The 14,547-nt window shown below is 29.1% G+C and overlaps 1 long non-coding RNA gene across 2 annotated transcripts in view; it reads right to left on the bottom strand.

The window, feature by feature from the left end:
- Positions 1–7,292: 7,292 nt before the first annotated feature.
- Positions 7,293–14,547, bottom strand: part of LOC100570225 — a 14,117-nt gene continuing 6,862 nt past the window's right edge. For both annotated transcript variants that reach the window (XR_001680146.2, XR_119483.4), the window contains 2 exons: positions 9,483–9,751; positions 7,293–7,548 (listed from right to left, as the gene is read on the bottom strand). This is a non-coding gene — a long non-coding RNA (uncharacterized LOC100570225). The remainder of the gene's footprint in view (positions 7,549–9,482; positions 9,752–14,547) is intronic.

Here is a 14,547-nt window from a genome sequence, read left to right as displayed (position 1 = left end):
AACTTGCCGCTACCGATGACGCCGCCGCCGCCACAGCCGTCTGGTCCGTGCCCGACGACAATATCTGCGGTGGCCGTTGTACATGTGCAGCATCGGTCGCCCGTACGTAAATTATACGGTATGATCTGTTTGTAAGTGGCTACACTGCGTATATAATTGTCTAAAAGCCGAATTTTGAAATGTTGAAAAAAATGACGTTTTGAGGTATATAGTTATATAATGTTATGTTAATACTTAAGTATATCACAAAATCTAATCTACATTTTTTGTAGTGATCGTATATACCAAATAGGTGAGTAGCCGACCTATTTATTTGATGATTGGTGTTCCACCTATATGCATCAAACCATCAAAGTGTTAAAAAATAATATTCTGCTTCCAATATTGTGAAATTAAAAATATGAGTTTTTTAGTATAAGACATAAACAAAGTGTCCACTAATATTTCAGCGTTCATCCGTATATAAATTAATTTTTATAATTGAAAACCATAAAATTTGTTTGGGATTATTAGTATAGCGAGTAAAATGGATCACACTGTATATTGTGCGTATGTGTAGTAAATTAAACGGTGGACCCGTCCGACAGACGTTATTATTTGCGGGACGAAAACTAGTTTGCAGTTTTTATAGTAGCGGACTATTCTACCACATATATAATATAATAATGATATTTTCAAAACGGTTGAGCAATGTCATTGTGCGTTCGTACATATATATATACCACGAACCCTAGATATAGAAGTATTTAAAGTTTTAACTAGAGGATGGGCGGTGATGGGAACTGGAGAAGCAGTTGCGCTAGCATGGCACCCTTTTAAGTTGTATTTTAACACATTTAAACAAATTTCAAGTATGAATAATATTATAATTTATAACACCATTAGCTCGACGTTCAATGTTCTGATAGCCAGTGGCGGCTATCCCATGGCATGGTGTTAGGACTTGGAACCCCGATATTGGATACCGATTTTGAATACCGGTTAAGAGTTTAAGACCGTTAAAAACCAAAATCGTTATCAAAACTTAAAACAAAATCGAAACAATTAATATCGGTAATCAAAACCGAAATTGTAAACGAAAAAAATAAATACCGAAATCGAAATCTTAAAGAGTAAATATCTACCGATATTCAAAATTAAAATCGAAGTAGGAAAAAATAAATATTGGTATCCGAAACCGAAATCGAAATAGGAAAACATTTTTTCAGTTTCAAGCACTGCATGGTTTAATATATATTTACATATACAATTTAATTGAGGTTGAAATATGTGTCATGTAATATTATTGTCAAAATATGTATTTGGTAATGAAGTACTTACATATAGGATGAACAAAGAGAAGGTTTATTGTGAATATATTAATATATAATTATGAATAAATATAACAATATATTTTTTTTTAATCTAGTGGCTGTACAATCTGTAAAGAAACATTTTTACATTAATCACGAATTATGTTGTGGATTCTTGTACAATTATAGATAAGATAAAATTAAATCAACAACATTTAAGAGACAGGGTCCTGAGTGAAGTGGCCATCCATTGATGGAACTTCATGGAATTTATAAATTACAATTTTTTTTCGATGAATCTTAGCTTGTAGACATCTAGACTAGATGCTATTAGATTAATTCTGCAGTTCGACATTACCATATTATATTCTGGTATGAAAAGTAATATGTACAACGATGACTGCTCAAGTGTTGACCAATGATACCAAAAGGCAAGAATAGTTTAACCATATTATTTATAACATTTATATGTACAATTTATTATAATGTAATTTTAAATTATCGGTATAGTACTTAAATACGCATAGGCGTAATATGGTGGGGCAAGGGGGGAAACTGCTCCCTCAGATATTTAACTGAGTGGGCAATAGTGTCATTTTAGTCATTTTACCTTAAAGATTTTTAGTTTTACCACACCCCAAGAATTTACGCCAGATTACGCCTATAATATGATAGTATGTGTACAATATTTATTGTTCATATAATAACAATATTAATACCTAGAGGTGAGAGATTTATGTAATTGAGTTGTTCTTGTAATTTTTAATGAATAAACTGTACGAATAGGGAACGGTAAGTGTTGGCCGAAAAGGAACACTGGCCAAAAAGGGTGACGCTCAAAATAATAAAATAATACACAGAAGGCTATATTATGAACCGTAAAATGATACGTAGTATAAATAATAATAATAAAATAACCTACTGATGTGGCTTTATTATGAGCCGAAACCCTCGAATATTAAATTATTAAGAACAATGAGCTTTACAACAATAGTAAATAGTAATATAACAAGCAATGTAAATACCATGGTGAATATTATAATAAAAATAGACGGTTACACTGTGATTAGAGCATTAAAATAAAATACCTACTAACTAAAAAGAACTGGACAATTATTAACGCCCACGAGTATAATACTAATAATTGGATACAAATAAAATAATTTGGCCTTTAGAGCATATGCAAGTAGAATAATAAAAGGACACAGCTATTCGCGCACATGAGTATATTAACAACGTACGCGGTTCGGCTATTTCACGATTCGTGACAATAATAAAATTATAACATATACGTATTATTACAGCGACAGATATAGGCCGCTGACCCATATTATCTTCCGGGCTCGGTTGACGGGGCACGCACGGAGCTGTAAGTTACCGATACACTGCCACTGATTTTATAATGTAATAACAAGAGGATCCGGGCGCAAACGAGGTAAATACACCAAAATAATATAATTTACGTAGACGTTATTTAAATATTAGCACAAATGTTGAAGTCCAAGAAAAAGCAGTTGGTCAGTTGTATATAGTACCTACAGAGAACCTTACCTATTATGCATTGAGTATTCATTGTAATGGATGTGTTAAATTTGAATCCAATAGGTATATTATAATAATATTGTAAACGAAAAACGATTCTGAGCGGAAACGGTCCGTCGGCCTATATTATTTATTTTTTGTGACAAATATTGTAACGTTATTGTTGGATTAATTTAAACTATTTGATCTCATAGCATTATTACTTACTTAGCATCAATCGTGTAACGACAAACAAATGAGCACTGTGACTTGAGACTATGCAATTTGAACGGCATAGGTTCGACGAACATTCGGGTCGTTACTTGTTAGTTGTTACTCGTTAGCATGTTATCATACGCCACTGAAGTCTGGAGTTACTGAACAATAAATTATGTCTGATATAATATTATTTATTAACTACACGTGCTTAAAACCACAACATAGAAAATATATATTCAATACATGCAAAAAAGAAAAATATTAACGGAGTTTTCATATTATACAATAGATACGTATAGGTACAAGTAAATTTAAATCCTTACAAACTACAATAGGTGAATACCGGTATTCGATTTAAATTTGAACAAATATGTAAAATAAAATACTAGGTATACATCATACATCATAGCCTATTCAACAATTTTGTATATTATTATGCACACCTAATGTTAAATTATTTATACTATTGAGTTCAACGCTCTATTAAACTAAAATGTTTAAATAATAAATAAATATAATGTATTATTTTTAAATATAATACAGCACACAACTTACAAACACGTTTCAATAGTACCTAAAGTAAAACTAAAAATTCGGACTTACTCAATAGCATAAGCCGAACGTGGTTTAAACTACTCCCTTAAACTTTTCTTATATCTCCAAGAACAATTTGAAATGTTCACAAAAACGGTTAAGTACCTAGTTGATGAGTACATAATATGTAAGCTGCGAAGCATATTACATATTTTATTCGTACATACATTCAACACTCATATTTGTTTTAAGATATTATTTATTTATTCGAAGCCATTAACGTGACGATTTGATGTAGGTACCTCATATTTCTGAGTAACTAATGGCAACTATTTATAAGCAGATAAAAATAATGTCTACTTATTATTTCTCCTATTACTACGACAAGCTGTAAGCTGTAACCAATAGCAAATATTTATAAACAAAAAAAAATCTCAAAATCTTTGAGTAAGCACCTCTCCGGGTTGGACCTACAGGGTCCAATTATGAATCCATACCATCCAGTCACCATTTTCAAACGCACACATAAAACGTCATAAAAATCTGTCCAGCCGTTTAGTAGAAATTCAGTGACGTACACACGTACAGAAGAATTATATAAATTAATAATATAAAGATACACTATTATACTATTATTCACTCTCAAAGTCTGGGAAAACCATATTTTCTCTCGTGATGAACCTAATTAAACGCAATTGACAATGTTTTGAGTACGCATTATAGCTATTGCGCACGATAAAACTATCATGAATTCGATGACGAACCAATGACACATCATCCCGTTTATTTGAAACAGTGAAAGTCATTATGGGGGATCCAGCGTATCATGCTTTAAGGAGTAATATTTAGGCAATTCACATGACTCGAACATTTGGGCTATGTCTAAGTGTGAGTAGTAAATTAACATTAGTGTGTGTTTCCGAGAATCGCTATAATACCCCGTCGGACAACCGCCGCCAGATGTAACTCTCACACGCGCACGCACTACGCACATGTCAATATTTAGCGAAAAATGAAATATATTCTTGTTTGCACAACTATAAAAACTACTAAAAGCGGTAGTAGATTAAACATATTTCCTGAAATTCGATTGTAATTTCGGAAAAATGGTTGAATTTACAAGCTTCTAAGCCATGCTCTTTAGGATCAGTGTTGGGAAAATATAACCAAAAAATCATCTGGACAAGATAACAGACAATTCATTCAACATTTATATGTAGATAAGATAAAATATAACATAATTTTTTTTTTATCTAGATAAAGATAAAAGTGCACATACATTTATCTAGACAAAAAAATAGATAATTTGTTTTGAAATTATATTATAAATAATGTAATTTATTAGCCATTACTCATTACTAATTAGGTAATATATATTAGTTAATAAATCCTTAATATCATTTCTCAACTAAAATAAAATAAAATTGTATATAACTATATTATAATACAACTTGAATACAAATAAAACTGACAATTTTTTAGTAAACATAGCTTTTTTTTAACTATAATAATATTGGAATTTGGAACTCGGTTCTCGTAAATTATTGGCTATTTAAGTACTTATTTGAAAATATTATTATTATTATATTATTTATCTAGATAAATTACCACAAATAACCATTACATTTGTCTACATGAGATAATTAGATAATTTAATTAATTCTATCTATATAAGATAATTAAGAAAATAATTTTATCTAGATAATTCCCAACACTGTTTAGGAACACTTTTTTAATTTAAAATCAGATGATGTGCCCAAAATAAATACGAATATAATACAATTATTTCATGGGATTTTTTCAAAGAAATCCTAATTTTAAGGTCCTTTAATAATAAATAATGACATAAATAGCCTAGATATTTTGTAAAAGAGTTCATACATGTATGAAAGAATTTCAATTGGACATACGTATGTGTAGTTTACCCCTGCTTATTGGTCTAAACCGTATGTAAATATACGTGTGCTGCGATTGAAATGTAAAGCATATTGATTAATTATGATTAAAATCAGTGGCGTAATTTGAGTCTTATATAGGTATTCCAACATTTAAGCCAGTCAATTTTTCCTAAAGGGATTGGTAGTGGTGATTTCCTGTCTTTATCTAACACATGCGCAACATAAGAATTTAGACGTGTTTTATGTCAAACGTACCGATTGATATAATGAAGCGATAAATGTCAAGTCTACTTGAGATCGATCAGTCCATATATTTTAAATTATCCCCCAAAATCATAAAATTATTGTATTATTAAAGAGTAATTAAAAAAATTTCATATTTCATTTTTGGGGAAGTGTAAATCAAAAAATCAAAAATGTAGACTGATCGATCTCAAGTAGACTTGACAACAAAATCAAATCTGTTTTCATAATTTTTATCGCTTCACTAAATCAATTGACACAAAATACACGTCTAAATTCTTACGTTGCGCGTGTGTTAGACAAAGACAGGAAATCACCGCTACAATATCCCCTTGATTAATTAATAATTTCTTCTATTAGCAACCATAGATACTGGTTAAAATGCCATTAAAACTCAAAAGTCTCTTGAATAGTAATTTTTAGATTGTGAAAATGACATGGATGGGTAGGTGGTGGCAAAACGAATTAGCACTTGGACGTGAAAATGTTGATTACGTTAACCTTATACTTTTTAAAAGCATCCTAATTTAGTGAAGTCAGAATACAAAGAGGTGCTATTGCTATTTGCTACAGCCACCATTTCTAAGAGTTAAAACTTTAATAAGAGTTCTTAGATTATAACGTTTTCAGTTTTGCATTTTCGTACTGATATACGTACGATCTAAGTTGGTCGTCATGAATTCACGTGTTCTGTTTTTAATATTTAACTACTTATATAAAGAAATAAATAAGACACGTATACTAATAATATATTGTGTAATAATAAATAATTATCTATAATGTAGGTGCACACTGCATACATTCTTGTCATGAATACGACCCTCCCCGCCGGCCACCTGTAATGTCACAATTATTTATTAATTATTTACTTATTTAATTAATAGTTTTTAAATTTTCACAACACTTTTCAAAAAAATATTTTTATGGAAAAAATGTGTACACACATCTATTAATGTAAATTACATAATATGCGATATGAGGTAGCATTATAAGTTTCTTTTTAAATATTAAAATAAATAAAACTTAACAAAAAGGTGGGCAATTGGGTGTCGCTTTGCTATACAGTAGGTTACAAGGAAGTCACTGTAATGGATGGTATAAATATAATTTCAATGATATTATTATAAGTATATTTGATGATATTATTGTGAATCAAGTAATTTATTTACCCATTTCCTTGGAACCTTGTTTTGAATTTTCAATCCTTAGCTATAAAAGTAGCCTTGTATTAATTTATAAAATCGAAGCAGTCTTACTACTCCAAACGGTGATGACAGACACAAAAATAAAAAATAAATAAATTTAAAAAAAAAACATCCACGCATCAATACATTCATCGGTCAAAATCTAATATGAAAATTGTATATGTCATATGACCTATGCAAAATGCAATTAAATGTTAGACTTTTAAATTCATTAGTAATATTGTAACCATTTTTACAGCAAAAAGTACATTGATGATTGATGCATATAACATGTTCATGTTTAACTATATAAAAATATTAATCATAAAATGAGTTATTGTTTTTTTTTACTGTTATAAAATACAGTAAAAGGTACGATATATAATATAACAAAATTCATATTTAGTACAAATTGTTTTTAATATATTGCTATTATAATCATTTGAAAGTTCTATTTCTATTTACTAGATACTTTAATCGATAAAATTTGTAACTATAACACTTAAAACAGTAAATTATATAATATATAGGTTGCAAGGAAATTGTGCTCCGTCCGAACAGTATGCCAATGCCCAGTACCTTTTCTTCAGATGAAGCGCTGACGATTTATGCTGTGGTGTGGAAACGTCTATCTTATTCTTTCAAATATAGTGACACCTGAAAGAAATACCAACTTGCAATTCTTATACTTGTTTGTATTTTACATAGATATAATATATACTAAAATATTGTGGAATTTCAAAATTGTACTATACACAGTTATATTTTGTTCAGATAATATTATAAATTATAATATCTATGATACAAATTTACTAATGTACTTGATTAAAACCACGGTAGATTATAATGAAAAAACTAAACATTTAGTATCAGTATCGAAAGGTTGAATTGTATATCAAAACGTTTAAATGTACCAACATTTATCTTCACAATTTTAACAACGATTAAACACAAGGCTGGGCAAGTTAATGATTTTTTTTAACTCAGTTAAGTTAAGTTAATATGCACCAATAACAAAAAGTTAAAAGTTAAAAGTTAATACACAATTTTTGTTAACTTTTTATGAAGTTAAAAAAAGTTAATTTGTTTATACAACGCTAACATACTTAATTTTTTTCCAACCCAAAACTAAATTATAGACTATAGTGTTATTTATATTTTATACAGTGTTTTCATATAAGTTAAATTCGAATTATATACATTTTTTACTTTAAACGATCCACGGTAAATATTTTTTGACATGAAAACGAAATATAGGTACTGAAGTAGTGAAATATGATAAAATTAAAAACAAAATAAATTAACTTAACTTACTTCTTAAAATGAAAAATTAACTCGTTATTTTCACGTTAATTAAAAAAGAAATTTAGTAAGTTAACAGTTAAGTTAATGAAAAGCCAAAATTAACTAGTTAAGTTGAAAAGTTAATATAAAATTAACTTATTAACTTAACTTTAACTTTTTAACTCGTTAATGCCCAGCCTTGATTAAACATACAAAATATATTAAAATAAACGTTTCCAATTAAAATGTTTGGAGAGCAGTAATGTCATTTTATACGACGTATGCATAATCCATGTATTATATAATTGTTAATTGTTAATTATTGTTTTTAGATTCAATTATTCAAATATAAAAAGTGGGAAAAGTGAGTACCGCTTTGTCAGTGAGTAGGTCTAAGTTTTTAGTAACCAAGGTTTTCAAACAATTATTTTACGGCGAACGGCGTTTGCTATCTGTATGTCATTCGTGTATATAGTGTGTCGTATCTTCTGTTTAGAAAAAGAACAACGCTTACACCTGAAATTCAAACAGCACCGCGCGGCGCGACGTCTCTGTGATCTGATCATTGCTCGATTGCAATTCGTAGTGATTCAACTACGTCATGATCACAGTAGATCTATTTTTGTCCTTCTTGATGAGTTCCGCTGAGCTTGTAGTATGTTTCTTCAATATCAATATAGTTTATCAAAATATGTTATGTAAAAATGTATACATAACATGCAGCTTATTTTTACATGAAAAGCTTCACTTGGTTTTTCGAACCTCCCATATCTATGCTTCCTCTTAAGATTGCCTTTTAAAATTGAATTTGAAACATAGATTAAGCTTAAGGAGCTTAGGACATTGTACAAATTTGATATAAATAACATAAGTAGTGAGATACGGTAATAATAATAGACATAATAAATGAAGTAGGTAATATATAATATGAAAAATTGGCAATAACAATATCACCTATAAAACGAGTGCTCATATTCCACAAATAAACGTATACCAATGAGCAACAATAATATATATGTTCAGACATTTAGGCGTGCGAAATTTAGAAACTGCAGTATAATAGTGTTTTTGTGCCACACGCGTAGCCCTCGATTTAAATAGCTCACTTCCCAGTTCCCGCCCTTGCCACACAATATACTATTTCCCACAGTGGATGGAAAAGCAAAAATGCCCGATAAGCAGCGGTCGGTAAGGTTGCTGTCCGAATCAGATATGATAACATGAACGTATCGATAAGTTTTATCTGATACTCTAATATTTATCAAATATAGGTACTAGCAAGTAGCAGGTATTTGTGGATTACTCACCCATGCTATTCTATGAAATAGTTTGGTAAACGTAGATATGAACATTGACATTTTAAAACAACATCCAACGTCCCAACACTCACTTTTCGAAAGATACCAGTACGGCAGTATCTATGTCCGCACATTTGCTGTCTACTTTCTGGAACGTGTGTTTGGAATGTATAGACCACATTTTTAAAGCTTTTTAAGGCTCTGTTCAATTCCCACTTGATCCATTCGATGTTCACATTTTCCAAAATCTAAGAGCTCTAAAAGCTCTAATGCGTAACCTGAAAACAAATAAACATTATTGTTACCGATTGTTATTATTGGTTGATATTAGTGCCGCATATTGCATAATGCCACGTACCACATAATTCAGAGAGAATAATATCGATAATATATGAATATAACACCATACAATAATAATATACTATTGGCATTCATACCATATTAATAAATTATAGAATTCATAATATTAGTTTACTTTGATGCAATACAAATGCACATCATAATATACATATACAGAAATATTCAAATATATAAATCGAACAACGACAAATTGGTTGAAAAAAATTAATCGAAAACAACTTGTTTAAGTATCGAATTACCATTATTATTATTATGTTATACTTAATACTTATATACAAATGCATATTGTGGGTTTATTATTTGTTATTTCGCCAAATAAAGAATATTTATTTTATTACGGTAAGTAAATTAATTTTTGTTTTATCGGTTAAATTTCTTTGGAGTTTTTTATTTTGATATTTCCATTTGTAAAACAAACTGTAAATTAAATTGAAAAACAACCATTTATATCAGGTGCTCAATAAATTCTAAATAGTATTTGAAAATATATGGTCTATATGTGGGTATCGAGAATCGCCCAGTGCCTGTCTAGGATTTCCTATACATATGCAATATATATATAATGATATTTATCACATGTACCTACGCTAATATACAATTTATCGTACACTTAGATTAAGGCTGCAAATCTAAAAATTAATTTTGAAATATTTGTACACTCAGGTAAGTAGTTTAACATGCATTGTACAACGTACGATTAAAAATGCTTTGTTTTTATGTGCTAATTAAATATATACCTACGTTATACATAATATATATACTTGGTAATGTGTACCGTATGTATAGTGTTGTACTTTTTTGTATAATATAATAGTAGTATTAAATCACTGAAGAAAAAAATTACAATTGAATTGATCAAGGAAGATCAATTTTTTATACGTAAGGTTATAATTTAGATTATTTTAAAACGATTTATTTGTATTATAGCAGTTTTGTGTTTGCTCTACGGTTGTCTACTCAACCACAACCGTGGTTTGCTCTCATTAGCTTTGCATTAATAGAAAAATCAGCTAAAGTCAACTCGTAGTTGATGCCAAAAATTGAAAAACATGTATCCCGCATGATATTATTTAAAACAATTAAAAAATAATAATAATAATAATAGTTATTATATTTTCCTATGTGTTTTCATATAAAACTGCATTGAGCCGTTGACCTGAAGTTGCTATTTTCTTGTATATAGGTTACTGAAAATAAATGAGAAAAAGTAAGACGGTCCGGTGTCCATGCAACATACAATATTGCATACGAAATATTACGAATACACCTATACTGCCTTACCAGGGGCGTATAGGAGGGATATTTTCCACGAGGAGTTTTTTTCATTTCTCATCAACACGCGCATGTGTATTAATATTTAATATTAATTTTTGTAAATATGCATGAAAGGTATGTGCTCGGCGTGAGAAACAAAATAAAAATTATATAGAAAATGAACATTATGCTTTAAAACATCGTGGTGACGTTTATATTAATAATAATTTATAATAGTATAATAATTATGAAATATTATATCTTATGGTTTTTACTTTTTTAAATGACAAAAGACATTTTTAATTTAATATTCTTAAGTAAAATACTTTTGTTGTTCAAAGTTTCAACAAATAATGATCGTATTTTGTAACGAGTATCGAGTTAATTAGTTATAACTCACTTATAAGTTACCTATGTCATATGAATATTTGATGTTAACGTATATATACATTTATAATATAAGTTCTATATGTACTGTAAGTATATTATATGTAAGCTAATAATAGAGGTCGCCTCAGAAATACTACAGTCGTCGAGTCATCCCTTATTATTAGAATATTAGAGTACGTGATTTTAGAGTATGATTTATTTCAGATTCTGAGTGGAGCGATGAATGTATTGATTTTACAATGACGAGTGGGTGGCTTATTTTTGTGTATGTTACACAGTTTATAGTAAAAAAGTAAAACCGCTTCATTTTTCAACTTTGGGGATGGTTCTTGGTAGAAATTTTTATCAAGTTGGTACTTAGAGTTTAAAATTGAAAATTCTCAGTATTTTTCAAAATAGGTAAACAGAACAAAAATTAAGGAAATATTATAAGTACCTAGGAGTTTTTAAATAAAACCAGTTTTTGACAAAATGTTGACTGATTGATTTTGAACTCAACAACGATTAACCTTAAATACTTGAAGCTGTCACCAAATACTTATATATTATATTAGAATTTTCTATGTATAATAACAAAATACTTTGACTCTTTTCAAAGTATTTTTAGACTTTTGGAATTTTAAATTATTACTTTCCCCTTTTAGATTCTGAGTGTAACTTGAAAATTTCACTGAATGTTTATATTAGCATTTTCTATAGACGATAAAATTTTGAAAATAATTTGACTCTTTTTGAGCTGTTTACGGACATTGTAATAGTTATCAATTTTTTTAGTTTTTTTTCTATAAATATCAATAAAGTTTTATCTATTGGGCCAAAAAAGTGTAAAAAATTAATACAGGGCTCCTGATACATTGTTACAATAGCAGTTGAAAAATATTACAAATACATAGGCACAATTTTTTTTTATAAGCATTTGAAGTTAAAATCTTGACAAAATTTATCAAATTGAAAATGGAAAAATTATTTTGTAGTTAAAAATGTATAAAATGTTCAACTTTTATATCTAAGGATTGAAAATTTAAAACAAGATTCCACGTAAATATTTAATTGTGTTACCAAAAATTCTAAGAAATACATAAGCACAGTTTATTTTTATAGTAATTTTAAGTTCAAATTTGGACGAAATTACACATTAAAAAACCTGGAATAACTATTTAGTTATTTTGTTGTGATTGTATAATATTATTTGTGGGTACTTGAAACTTCTAAAGTATACTATTATATATCTATGATAGTACCACGGTTTGTTGTTGATGTATAACGCGTTACCTAATGGATATTGTGATATGATTAATTTGAAAATTATTAATAATACTATAGATAAGTATACCTATAATATGTATGTCTAATATCTAGACTGACAAACCGTCTCCACTCAGAATCGTTTTTCTTATACAGTGATATTTATATCATTGAATTCAAATTTAATACTATCCATTATACAGTGACCCACTTGTAACCTACTGTACAGCAGAGCGACATCCACTTCCCCACCTTTTTTACTTTCGTTAATAATATTTAATTTTTTCTGACTGTTATAATTTTTATTTTTTTAAAAGTTTTCCTATTTTCTTTTTGACTTTTAAAATTTCTTTTAGTTCGTAAAGTATAAGTTCCTTTTATTTTCAACATAAAACAATTACACTTTTTAGATTCATAGACGCACGCACATCAACAATGAATGCAATTATTAACGAAGGATTATATGTCTCAGGCCACAGATCTGAAGACTGAAATATTTTTACGCACCTGCAATGTTTCAACACCCGTCAAGCTTTATAGAAAAGTTATCGAGTCCAAGTGACGATGAGGAATTATTTTGATATAAGACTTGGTCAGCGCATAAGTAAGCCAAACTATAGATGCCTAACCCAAGTAAGATGATTTTATGTATTAAGTATGTTGCAAAATGTATTTATTTAATATTTTCGTACCCTTATCATTTCATTTCCACACCAAACACATCATCCACTATATCGCCGCCCGGCGTCACACACACAAAATAAACACTTTGTTCCAGAACCGTAAAAAATTGTTTATGAATGAATTTCACGACATTTAATACAGATTGAATAAAGAGGTTCAATAGGAATAGCTAGTGAGTGATAGGAGACTTAGAAATAGGACTTTGGTAATCTCTAAATAATAATAAATAAATGATATATATTACTAGGACTGCAATGCGAACCGCTGATTGCAAGAAATTGAGCTGAGCGAGTTAAACACACCGATGCTTATTGAACTTGTTTTTTGAATGACATGGATTTGATAGATTCTTATAACTGAAAAGGTACAAATTAAAATGACACTATAATTGTTGGGACGTCATGCTTTTGTTCGAGGAAGCGTTTTTATTCTCAAATATAACTCTCAAACATTTATATTTAATACGTTTTTCTTAAATATTACTATTGACAAACCAAAATAACAAATTATAACCACGGAAGAACAACATCGTTTTTAGTATTTATTGATTTATTGATTTATTTATTTATTTATTGATTTATGGCGGATCTATGTTTCTACGGAAACAAAATTAAGGTATCAAAATTTAGTTTTTCGGTGATTATTCCACTTGTTAACTTGCACTTGATAACCACTTGTTGGCACTCAGCGATGTCCACACTATCACCGTGCCAAGTTTGGTCGAGATCAAGTAAACGGCTATCCTGCGTATAAGAGATAATCTCAATGATAAATTTAATAATAATAGTAATAATAATATAGTTATAGTCATTATAATTAGTACAGTGTTGAATTTTAAATAAGGATCGGGGGATATCATCCAAATAATTTAAAATTACTATATTTTTACTCCTCTTGGAACTATAATGCTATGTTGCAAATAGAAATCCCACTAAAATTCAACGCTTTTAGTAAGTCAAAAATGTACGAATGCCGTGTTGCGACAAAATTAAAAAGGCGGGTAAGTCGTGGATGTCGCTCTGCTGTACAGTAGGTTACAAGTGGGTTACTGTAATGGATGGAATTAAATTTGAATCCAATGATATTATATCATTGTATACGAAAAACGATTCTGAACGGAGATGATTTGTCAGTCTAGGAT

Source organism: Acyrthosiphon pisum, chromosome A2, assembly GCF_005508785.2.
Source record: "Acyrthosiphon pisum isolate AL4f chromosome A2, pea_aphid_22Mar2018_4r6ur, whole genome shotgun sequence".
NCBI lineage: Eukaryota > Metazoa > Arthropoda > Insecta > Hemiptera > Aphididae > Acyrthosiphon > Acyrthosiphon pisum.
Note: the sequence above shows the minus strand (reverse complement) of the source record. Positions and strands in the feature narration are given on the sequence as shown.